At 47.2% G+C, this 12500-nt stretch overlaps 1 protein-coding gene across 1 annotated transcript in view; it reads right to left on the bottom strand.

Moving 5' to 3' along the window:
* LOC143284235 (glutamate receptor 3-like) overlaps positions 1–12500 on the bottom strand; it is a 446731-nt gene that overhangs the window by 195518 nt on the left and 238713 nt on the right. The gene's annotated exons all lie outside the window — the stretch shown is intronic.

The following is a 12500-nucleotide window of genomic DNA, read 5'->3' as shown; positions in this document are numbered from 1 at the left end:
GAAGGAGAGAGAGAGGGAGAGAGAGAGGAGGGGAGAGAGAGGAGAGAGAGAGAGAGAGACAGACAGACAGACACAGAGACAGAGAGAGAGAAAAGTAGAGAGAGAGAGGAGAGGGAGAGACAGACACAGACACAGGGACAGAGACAGAGAGAGGAGAGAGAGAGAGAGAAGGAGAGAGAGAGAGAAGAGGTGTGGGAGAGAGAGGGGGAGAGAGAGAAGGAGAGAGAGAGAGAGAGAGAGAGGGAGAGGGAGATAGAGAGGCGGAGGTTGGGGGGGGGGGGGGGTAGGGAGAGAGACAAAGACAGAAACAAAGAGACACTATAAGAGCGAAGGAAGGATTAGAATGCAAGATGGCGTAGTCATGGCCAGTATTTTGAGACATGAATAATCGATCCTATCTGTGTTTATGCCCGTAATTCTTTACCTCTCTCTCTCTCTCTCTCACTCTCTCTCTCTCTCCCTCCCTCTCTCTCCCTCCTTCTCTCTTTCCCTCCCTCTATCTTCCCCTCTCTCTCCCTCCCCTCCCTTTCTTCCCCTCTCTCTCTCTGTGTCTCTGTCTCTCCCCCCCCCTCTCTCTCTCCTCGTTTCTCACTCCCTCTATGTTTCTCTGCTCCTCCCCTCTCTCTCTCTCTCCCCCCTCTTTCTCCCTCCCTCTCTCTTTGACTCGCCCTCCTCTCTCTCTCCGTTCCTCCCTCTCTCTCTCCCCTGCTCCTCCCCTCTCCCTCTCTCTCTCCGTCGCTCCTCTCCATTCGCCTACGCATCTGTAACCACAAATCTCTGGACTGATTAGTGTGAGAAAAGATCTTAAATTCGGTATGTGGTGTTATGACTGGAATGTTTTCTTTCTTCTCTTTATAGAATACTCTCCCAGAGATGAAAAGGGGGGGGGGGAATGGGGGAGTGGGGGAGGGAGAGGGTATCCCCATACCCACTGTGTGTGTGTGTGGGGGGGGGGGGGGCGTGGGGGGTTGAGGCAAATTGATATAGCTCACGGCGACTGATGTCAAACCATTCTGCCCACTGGACTCAGAAAGCAAAGGTTTTGAACACACACGCACACACAAACACACACACACACACAACACACACAAACACACACGCACGTACACACACACACACACACACACACACACACACACACAACACGCACGCACACGCACACACACACACGCACGCACAAACACAAACGCACACACACATACACACACACACACACATCTGGCTATGTTCATTTTTGAAGTAAATTCTGCTTTGTGCTCTCTGATCAACGGGGTTTTCTTTTCCAATTTTTAAGAAACGGACAAAAAAAAAAAGAAAAGAAAAAAAAGGAAATAAAAGAAAAAGAAAAACAAAAGAACGTTCGATATTCGCGGCAAATTCCTTTCCTTTCCCGGTCTTTTATCATGACGAAAATGCTTTGAATAGTTTTTTTTATTTATTTTATTTTTTAAATTATTATTCCAAATGTCGCATCTCACAGACCATCAGGAAAGACACAAAATAAGATGACCTTTCCACTGAATGCTGAATGCCTGAACACCCATACAGCGACAGCCTGGTGGAGGAGAGAGAGAGGGAGAGAGAGAGTGAGAGGGGGAGAGGAGAGAGAGAGACAGAGGGAGAGAGGAGAGAGAGAGAGAAAGGAGTGAGAGAGAGAGAGAGAGAGAGGGAGAGAGAGAGAGAGAGAGAGAGGGGAGAGAGAGGGAGATAGGAGCGAGAGAGAGAGAGAGAGAGAGAGAGGAGAGAACAGGGGGTAGGAGAGGGGGAGACAGAGAGAGAGAGGGAGAGAGAGGGGGTAGGAAGGAGAGAGAGGGAGGAGAGAGGACAGAAGAGAGAGAGCGGGGGAGAGGGAGAGTAACAGAGAGAGTGAGTGTGAGAGAGAGAACGAGATAGAGAGAGAGGGGAACAGAGGGAGAGAGAGAGAGAGAGGGAGAGAGAGCTAGAGAGAGAAAGAAAGAGAGAGAGAGAGAGAGAGACACTTTGACACTCTGAGGGAGAGAGAGAATGAGAGAAACAGAGAGAGAGAGATGGAGAGACAGAGAGAGCGAGCGAGCGAGAGAGAGAGAGAAGGGGGGGGGAGAAAGAGAGAGAGAGGAAGAGGCGGGGGATGGGGGGTGGGACAAAAACACACTTCCCAGTACCTCTCAAGTTCCAGACAAAAGGATGGCTACAGCCTGATATAACGTCCTACCTCGCACGAACATTCCAACATGCCCTGTGCGCCTTTAATGGACGCTTCGCCAGCTCCACGACCAATCAATAATCCTGTTACACAAGACAAGACAAAATTCTGTATTTCCGAGGATAATAGAGTTGTACCAGTGTGCTTTTTGCCTTTCATGCAGTCCCAGCCCTATACATTAATGGTTTACGCTGCACAATACTGAATGATTAACGATTAATGAGTGTGATAGTAATAAAATATACTGGATAACACATACACACACACACACACACACACGCACGCACACACACACACACACACACAAGCAGACTCACGCACACACACAGACAGACAGACAGACAGACACACACACACACACACTCACACACACACACACACACACACACACACACACACACACACACACACACACACACACACACACACACACATATATATATATATATATATATATATATATATAAACAGACCAGACGCAGACACTAACATACACATACGCACAAGTAGACACAGACAGAGACGGACACAAAACACAGACGCAATCACAGACAGGCACACAGACAGAAAAGAAGAAGGGACTAGAGAAGAAGAGACAACACATACATACATACATACATACATACATACAAACATACATACATAGATGCATGCATACACACAAACAGACAGAGAAACGCAGCAACGTATTACACAAAAGAAAAGAGAGAGAGAGAGAGAGAGAGAGAGAGAGAGAGAGAGAGAGAGAGAGAGAGAGAGAGAGAGAGAGAGAGAGAGAGAGAGAGAGAGAGAGAGAGAGAGAGAAAGCGACTAAGATACTCCTCCTACGAGACATAAAATGATAACTATAATCTCGTAAATTTTCTCAAATCGCGGCCTTCAGCTGACCACTCAACCAGACATCCTCGGAACTGAAGGTGGTGGGATGGTGGGGTGTGTGTGTGTTGGGGGGGGGGGGGGGTGGGGGGGGGGGGGTGAGGTTGGTGGGCAAGTGAGAAAGAGGAGGTAATCATGGGTACAGGCCAGCAGAGAAATGAACTGATTCCCCGTGAAATTATTGGTGCCTGCGACTGACCAATCAACGTGAGAGGCGACGTGCCACTCACTTATCTTGTGTTGTGTTGTGTGTGTGTGTGTGTGTATGTGTGGTGTGTGTGTGCGTGTATGTTTGTGCGCGAGCGTGTGTGTGTGTGTCGTGTGGTGTGGTGTGGTGTGTGGTGTGGGTGGTGTGTGTGTGCGTGTATGTTTGTGCGCGAGCGTGTGTGTGTGTGTCGTGTGGTGTGGTGTTGCGTGTGTCTGTGTGTGTTTTGTGTGTCGTGTGGTGTGGTGTGGTATTGCGTGTGTGTGTGTGTGTGTGTGTGTGTGTGTGTGTGTGTGTGTGTGTGTGTGTGTGTGTGTGTGTGTAAGTGCAAGCGCACGTGCGTATGCAGGATTCAATTTAATCAAGTAATGTTCCGTTTGCACATACCCATGAATTATAGTGCAGCCATCCAGTTATTAACTTTCACATTTGAATGTTAAGATTTATAAAAAAACACACGAACAAATTGATGAAAATGCGGAAGAAGTGTCTGTGCGTGTGCGTGAGTGAGTGAGTGAGTGAGTGAGTGAGTGAGTGAGTGTGTGTGTGTGTGTGTGTGTGTGTGTGTGTGTGTGTGACACAGAGACACACACACACACACACACACACACACACACACACACACACACACACACACACAGAGAAGGCCTTCAGCATGATTATAGTCTTCAGTTCTTTCAGTTGTTTGATATTGGAAAGCTTCAGTCTGTGTTGTTCGTGTCTCTGTCTGTCTGTCTGTCTGTCTGTCTGTCTGAATCTGCCTCTTTCACTGTCTCTGTCTCTTTGTCGCTCTGTTTCCCCGTCTCTCACACATCATGTCTCTCTCTCTCTCTATCTGCCTGTTTTTCTCTCTGTCTGTCTGTCTGTCTGTCTCTATCACTCTCACTCTCTCTAGTTCTGCGAAAAATGATACGGTTGCAAAAAAAATTCTTGCGTTTTCTTTTAAATCCATTAAAAAGATGGAACCATATGATTTGATAATATCACAGACACAGATATCAACTTTCACGTACATCAATATCGGTCGGCGTTATTTCTTATTTTTTCAGAATTGTGTCTTATTTGATGTCTGCTCATTTAAATGGGGCCATGGCCTTGAACAGATTATGGCTGTCGTTGACGATATCGTTCTCTCTCTCTCTCTCTCTCTCTCTCTCTCTCCAATTTTGTGTTGTTGGATGACATGATCGTTCTTTATCTGTAGTGCTTAATTGCTCACGTCCCTTCACATGGGAATTTTAGCATGAAAATTACATTACATACAGTTCTCTCCATTGTTCACATACACACATACTCTCTCTTCCCCCCTCCCTCTCTCTCTCTTCCACCTCTCTCTGTCTGTCTGTCTGTCTGTCTGTCTCTCCCAGCCCCCTATCTTTCTCTCCATGTTCATTACCAAACCGTATCGATTGCTGTTTTTTTTCTTCTTTCCATTTCAGCTGATGAATCATCTGTGTGTTCATTTCTCACTGCCTTCCTAATTGCTTTTTCCCTGTCTCAAAGACACAGAGCAACACACACACACACACACACACACAGATTGACACACGCACGCACACCCAAACACACACACACGCGTGCGCGCACCCACACACACTCCGAGGAGTATCATAAAAACAAAACAAATATAAACATGGAACATGTGATCTTGTACGCACGCACACACACACACACACACACACACGCGCACACACACACACACACACACACACACACACACACACACACACACACACACACACACAAACACGTACACATACACACTCACACACTGATACAACCTCCCACCCATCCCCAGCCCCACATACACACACGAATGCAGGATGAACTGCATTTTCTGGACCAGTGCAGTGCGTACTCTTGACTTGAGATCTCGCCTACTTGTGACAGTTAATTCCCAGTCTTCGAATCATTGGCCGGATGGCACTTACAACACAATAATCCAAAGGCCGAGTTCTCTGTTGCCACTCAGTAAGTTATTTCCAGCCAGAACTGGCAATATGCTTTAAAGTTCACAATCCATAACTATGTCTTGTGGAATATCCTGCATGTGCTCAAAACTTATTGCTTTGACTTTTTTTGTTTGTTTGTTTGTTGTGTTTAGTTTATAGTGGCCATAATTCCTATGATGGGTTTTTACGACAATTTAAATGAGTTCCGAGTTCTGAGTTCACACGCATCTATTTACCACACGCGTTTCTTAATCACTGTTGACAGTTGTTTTTGTTTGTGTGTGTGTGTGTGTGTGTGTGTGTGTGTGTGTGTGTGTGTGTGTGTGTGTGTGTGTGTGAGTGTGCGTGTGTATGTGTGCCGTGGAAGCTGCGATACATAGACTAGAAATGAGAGTGTGGAGGAGGGGGGTAGAGGAGGTGCAGGGTAATGTGTGTGTGTGTGTGTGTGTGTGTGTGTGTGTGTGTTGGAGCTCATGTACGTTTATATGTATTTGACTGTGCTTTCATATCTGTGAAACTGCGTGTTTGGTGCATATCTGTTATTCATGTGTGGGTGTATGTGTGAATGTGTGTCTTCATGTTTTACATTTATTTGCTTATTTAACATCATTGTTGTCTTATTTATTTATTTATTTATTTATTATTATTATTATTATTATTTTATTATTTTCATTACCACTGCCTTTTTTATATCATAATTATTATCTATTTATTTATTTATGTAAGCTTATCTATAATTATTCACCTTTTTTTTTCTCAAGGCCTGACTAAGCGCGTTGGGTTACGCTGCTGGTCAGGCATCTACTTGGCAGATGTGGTGTAGCATATATGGATTTGTCCCAACGCAGTGACGCCTCCTTGAGCTACTGAAACTGAAACTGAAACTGTTGACAGACTGGCTGCCTGGTTGCCACGCTCCCAGTGCAGGAATAGAGAAGTCATGGGTGAACTGGGATTTTATTTTTATTTTATTATTATTTTAACAAATTACTCTCCCTTACTGGGTGCTAAGTCTTTCAGATGTCGTGACGATAAACAGAGGGTTCCTCGTGCAGCAGTGTGGGGACTCAACGCACGTCACAACAAAACTCAAGCCAAACAAAAAACAGACGTCGTCCGTGGCAAAAAAAAAAAAAAAAAAAAAAAAAAAAAAAAGGATTCTGCAGACCGCCCCCCCCCCCCGCCACCCCCCACCAACCACCAACCCTCCCACCGCCCACACTCCCACTGATATCGAAAGCCAGTTGCTCTTCACTTGCAGACAGGAAAAAAACAACAACAAACAAACAAACAAAACAAAACAAACAAAAAAAAAGGTATGAAATCTCACACAAACAAATCTGTTGAGGCAATACCACACAACACAACACGACACAACACGACATGACACAACAAACAGACCCAATTGCAGACCCCCCCCCCCCCCCCCACCCTCACTACCCCCGGCACCCCCTTCCCCGCCCCCCCCACCCCACCCCCCTCCCTCCCAACACACACACACACACACACATACTGATATTGAAACCAGTAGTTCCACACTTGCAGACACAGTAAATAAAAAAAAAAAGAAAAAGAAAAAAAAGCGTGAAATTTCACACAGACATAATCATCATCTGTTGAGGCAATACCGTGCAACCCGACACAACACGACACAACACGACACAACACAACACGACACAACACGACACAAAAGACATCACATCACAACGCAACACAGTACAATACAATGCCATACAATAAAAAGACATTTCACACAACATGCTGTCGTTGCGAACAAGAGAACTGGGAGTTTAGGTGGCCCAGGACCAAGGACCGATGGGGTTAGGAGGGGGGGGGAGGTGGGGGTGGGGGGTGAGGTGTGGGGTGGGCGGGTGAGGAGGGTGAGGTGGGTGTAAACGGAAGACGTGTGGAAAGGGGGGGGGGGTGGGGGGGGGGTGGAGGAGGAGAAGGGTGGTGGCTGGGGGAGGGGTGGGCGAGGCGAGGGAGGATTGTTAACGAGTGGACGGTGAAGAATATAGTAGAGAGGGGGAGGAGAAGTAAGGAGGAGGAGGAGGAGGAGGAGGAGGAGGGAGAGGGAGGTGGTGATTGTGGGGGTAGGGGGATGGAGGGGGATCGGGGGGTAGGGTGTGTGTGTGGGGGGGGGGGGGGGGGGGGGGGGGGGTGGGGGGTGGGGGGGTGAGGAAGAAGGGAGGACGGAAAAGAAGCAGGAAGACAGGCAGACGGTACACACACACACACACACACACACACACACACACACACACACACACACACACACACACAAGCACAACACAACACACAAACACAGACACACACACACAACACAACGCAACAAACACACACATACACACACACACACACACACACACACACACACACACACACACACAAGCAACACAACGCAGAGAGAGAGAGAGAGAGAGAGAGAGAGAGAGAGAGAGAGAGAGAGAGAGAGAGAGAGAGAGAGAGAGAGAGAAAACCAATAAAGAAAAGAACAACGAATACGAACGCGCGTTGTTAAAACCTTAAAACAGGAAAATCAATGGGATCGTTTTCTTTGCAGGAAAACGTTAATCTTCTCGGCTTTGGTCGCTGTTTGTGCATGTGGTTTTTCTTCTCTTTTTTTCTTTTTTCTTTTCTTTCTTTGTTCTCTTTGTTGTCTTTCCATGTTGTTTCGTGTGTTCAGAGGTTGTTTTTTGTTTGTTTTTTCTTTTTTTTCTGTTTTTTTTTCTGTGTGTGTGTGTGTGTGTGTGTGTGTGTGTGTGTGTGTGTGTGTGTGTGTGTGTGATTAACCATTCAGGCACGCACACACTCACAACACATACGCAAACGCACAGAGACAGAGCGAGCTAGAGAGAGAGCGAGCTAGAGACAGAGAGAGAGACAGAGAGACAGATAGACACACAGAGAGAGAAGGTTGTGGGAGGGAGAGGCGGAGGCAGAAAAATAGAAAAGTCTGTTGGTGTGTGAAAGCGAGTTAGTATGTGTTCGTGCGTGCGTGCGTGTGTGCGTGTGTGTGTGTGTGTGTATGTGTGTGTGTGTGTGTGTGTGTGTGTTCGTGCGTACATGTATGTATGTGTTTGCCTGCGCGTGTTTAAGTATGTATATTATGTATAATTAAATTGTGTGTGTGTGTGTGAGTGTGTGTGTGCGCGTGTGTGTATGTGTGTGTGTGTGTGTGTGTCCGCGTGCGCGTGCGCGTGCGCATGCTTGTACGCGTCTGTGCACAAGCACGTGCCAAGCCCTTTCCAGAAAGCTGCATCACTTTCCAGTCCTCCCTTCCCGTGAGACGAAAACAAAACACGAACCGCATTGGAAGAGGCCCACTGAAAAGTTCCTGCTTGATTTGCTTCTCATCCTGAAGATAAACAGACGCACTGGATTCTGGCGATGAGTTCTGTCTCTCCTCTCCTCTCTCTGTCTCTGTCTCTCTCTCTCTGTCGCTCTGTCTGTCTTTGTCCTCCCTCTCTCTGTCTCTCTTCTCTGCACCTCCGTCTCCCTATCCTTCCGTTCACTTGCTCGCTCACTCACTCACTGACTCTTTTTGCTTCAGTCGAAAACTGTTTATCCCTCTATTCCTTCGAGACTTTTCTCCTCCTCCTCCTCCTTCTTCTTCTCCTTCTTCTCCTCTACCCACTCCTCTTACCCCCCCCCCCCCCTCTCTCTCTATATATATATATCTCCGTGTCTCTGTCTACCCCCTCTGCCTCTTTCTTTCTCACTCTCCCTTCCCCCTCCCTCCCTCCCCCTCTCTCTCTTTTTCTCGATTTATAACGTTCCATGAAATGACTTGTTCGTTATTATGTTTATTATTTTTATTTAGTTGGTTTTTATTTAAATTTATTTATTTATTTATTTTTCTTTTTATAATGTCAATAGATAATTTCTCCAAACTGGATTTATGTGTGGTTACGTTTCTGTTCACGGTTATCTAATCTTGTTTGATGTCAGCCCCACTGGGAGTGTTATTCACATAACGTCTTAACATCGTTATTCTTGGCGAGGTTTTCCTTTGGGTGTTATTTCATTATTTCTCTGTCTCTGTCTCTCTCGCTGTCTCTCTGTCTCTCTCTCTCTCATCTGTTCTTCTTCTTCATTCCTCCATTCCTTCCTTCCTCCCTCCTTCTCTCTCTCTCTCTCTCTCAGCCCTCTTAAATCTGTCTCTGTACCTCTCCCCCCTTCTTTTCGCTTTCCTTAGCTTCTCTCTCTCTCTCTCTCTCTCTCTCTCTCTCTCTCTCTCTCTCTCTCTCTCTCTCTCTCATTCCTTTTTATGTGTAAGTATTATGAATAAATTCGAAAGAAATGCTCAGAGAACATGAACCTTACCAGAACGCTTTTGACAGATTATGAAGTAAGAATAAGATCACTTGCGAAATTTATCGCCCTTGCTTGGGATTGTCGGAAAAAAGAAATTATCTTTGGGAAACTTACAGTTATCGAAAAAACAACAACACTGTTACCCTGATGCTAGTTCCACAGTTTATAATTCTGAATGACTTTGTAGAAAGTTGGATGGTCGAGCTTTTTTTATTTTCCTTTTTAATCTTAACAATATGTTGTATTTTATGATTTTGTTGTTGTTGTTGTTGTTTGTTTGTCGTTGACTTTCTTTTTATTCTTAGCAATGTGTCTATTTCTCTATAAACCGTCGTTTTCCTTGTGTTCATACATTGTCCTCTTTGCCAAAGGATAGTATTGTCAATGGCAGTAAAACAATGTCCCAGGTCTCTCTCTCTCTCTCTCTCTCCTCTCTCTCTCCTAATCTCTTAATTATTAGTTTATGTTGTTTCAATTCTGGTTGTTGTTTTTTTCTTTATTTTTCTTTTCTCTTTCTGTCTTTGTTATTTGTTTTTGTTTGTTTGTTTGTTTGTTTTTTTTCTATTCCATTTTTATCTATTTTGCACCATTTTGATCTGATTAGTACCTACCATGTCATCAGAGCTGTTCAGCTAATGACATTAAACATTTCAGTGTTTCAGTGTTTCTCTCTCTCTCCTCTTTCTTTCGCTCTCCCTCTCTCTCTCTGTCTTTCCCTCCTCCTCTTCTCTCCATTTCATTCTTCTATATTCCCGAATATCCTCCCTTTTGTTTGTCTATTTCGTTCTTTTTCCACCCTCTCTCCATCTCTCTCCCTCTCTCTCCCTCCCTCTCCCTCTCTCTCTCTCTCTCTCTCTCCGCGCGCGTCTGTCTTTCTTTCTCTCCCTCTATCAATCTCTTCCTTCTTCTCTCCCACTCTCTCACTCTCTTTCAATCTCTGTCACTTCCCAGTTCTTTCGCCATTTCCTTCTCCTCTCTCTCTCTCTTTCCACGGCTTTCTCCCTCTATCAATCTCTCCTTCCCTCCCACTCTCTCTCTTTCACTTTCTATCAAGTCCCCTCCTTCGCCATTTCCGTCTCCCTCTTTCTACTCCCCCCCTCTCTCTCTCTTTATAGTTTTCTACTCTCTCTCTCTTGCGTCTCCAAATGGGTGTCTCCCTCCCCCTCCCTCTCCCTCTCTCTCCTCCCCTTCTCTCTCTCCCCCCTCTCTCTCTTCCTCTCTCTATCTCCCTCTCTCTCACCCTCTCACTATCTTCCTCTCTCTCCATTTCGGAACCTCTGTCTGTATGCGTCTCTTCTTCTCAATTTCTGTCCCTCTATTTAACACCCCCCCCCTTTCTCTCTCTCCCCCATTCTCCCCTCTCTCTCTTCCCTGCCACCCACCCATTTGCTCTCTCTCTCTCTCTCTCTCTCTCTCTCTCTCTCTCTCCCTGTCTCTGTCCGTCTCGCTGCCTCTGTCTATCCTTCTTCAACTCTTTCTGTCTGTCTCCATAATGGAACAAATCAGTGACAGAGTCTGGCACTGGTTCAGTAATAGTGATAGACAGACAGACAGACAGACAGACAGAGTCTGGCACTGGTTCAGTAATAGTGATAGACAGACAGAGAGACAGACAGACAGACAGAGTCTGGCACTGGTTCAGTAATAGTGATAGACAGACAGACAGACAGTCTGGCACTGGTCTCAGTGACGGTGATATACACAGACAGACAGACAGACAGACAGTTTGGCACTGGTCTCAGTGACGGTGATAGACACAGACAGACAGACAGACAGTCTGGCACTGGTCTCAGTGACGGTGATAGACACAGACAGACAGACAGACAGTCTGGCACTGGTCACAGTGACGGTGATAGACACAGACAGACAGACAGACAGACAGTCTGGCACTGGTCTCAGTGACGGTGACACTCATTTAGCCAGGCGGACAGAACGGTCGGGGGAAGGGGGTGGGGGGTGGGGTAGGGGGGGGCGCATGAGGTGAGGGGTCCTTCAGACTGACTGTGTGACTGGCTGTGGTAACAGCAACCCACCCCTACCCCTACCTCCCTCAACCCTCACCCCCACCCACCCCCCCCTCCCCGTCAGCTGCTTCACTCCTACCAGGCCTCTTCTCTTCTCCGCTGACTACACTGAGCTGAGTGGCTGCCCGTTTCTCTTGATTCCTCGTGTTCTTCAGAGAGAGAGGGAGAAGGGGAGGGAGGGGGCTGGGGGAGGGAGAGAGCGATGGAGAGAGAGGGAGGAAGAGAGAGAGGGGGGTCGGAAAGAGAGAGAGAGGAAGAGGGCTTCTCTTCTCAGCTGACTGCAGAGAGAGAGAGAGAGAGAGAGAGAGAGGTGGGGGGTGGGGAAGGGAGAGAGCGATGGAGAGAGAGGGAGGAAGAGAGAGAGGGGGGTCGGAAAGAGATAGAGATGAAGAGGGCTTCTCTTCTCAGCTGACTGCACTGAGCTGAGTGGCTGCCCGTTTCTCTTGATTCCTCGTGTTCTTCAGAGAGAGAGGGAGAAGGGGGGGGGGAGGGGGCTGGGGGAGGGAGAGAGCGATGCAGAGAGAGGGAGGAAGAGAGAGAGGGGGGTCGGAAAGAGATAGAGATGAAGAGGGCTTCTCTTCTCAGCTGACTGCACTGTGCTGAGTGGCTGCCCGTTTCTCTTGATTCCTCGTGTTCTTCAGAGAGAGGGAGAAGAGGGGAGGGGGCTGCGGGCTGGGGGAGGGAGAGAGCGATGCAGAGAGAGGGAGGAAGAGAGAGAGGGGGGTCGGAAAGAGATAGAGATGAAGAGGGCTTCTCTTCTCAGCTGACTGCACTGTGCTGAGTGGCTGCCCGTTTCTCTTGATTCCTCGTGTTCTTCAGAGAGAGGGAGAAGAGGGGAGGGGGCTGCGGGCTGGGGGAGGGAGAGAGCGATGCAGAGAGAGGGAGGAAGAGAGAGAGGGGGGTCGGAAAGAGATAGAGATGAAGAGGGCTTCTCTTCTCAGCTG

Source organism: Babylonia areolata, chromosome 7 (assembly GCF_041734735.1).
Source record: "Babylonia areolata isolate BAREFJ2019XMU chromosome 7, ASM4173473v1, whole genome shotgun sequence".
In the NCBI taxonomy this organism is placed as follows: domain Eukaryota; kingdom Metazoa; phylum Mollusca; class Gastropoda; order Neogastropoda; family Buccinidae; genus Babylonia; species Babylonia areolata.
Note: the sequence above shows the minus strand (reverse complement) of the source record. Positions and strands in the feature narration are given on the sequence as shown.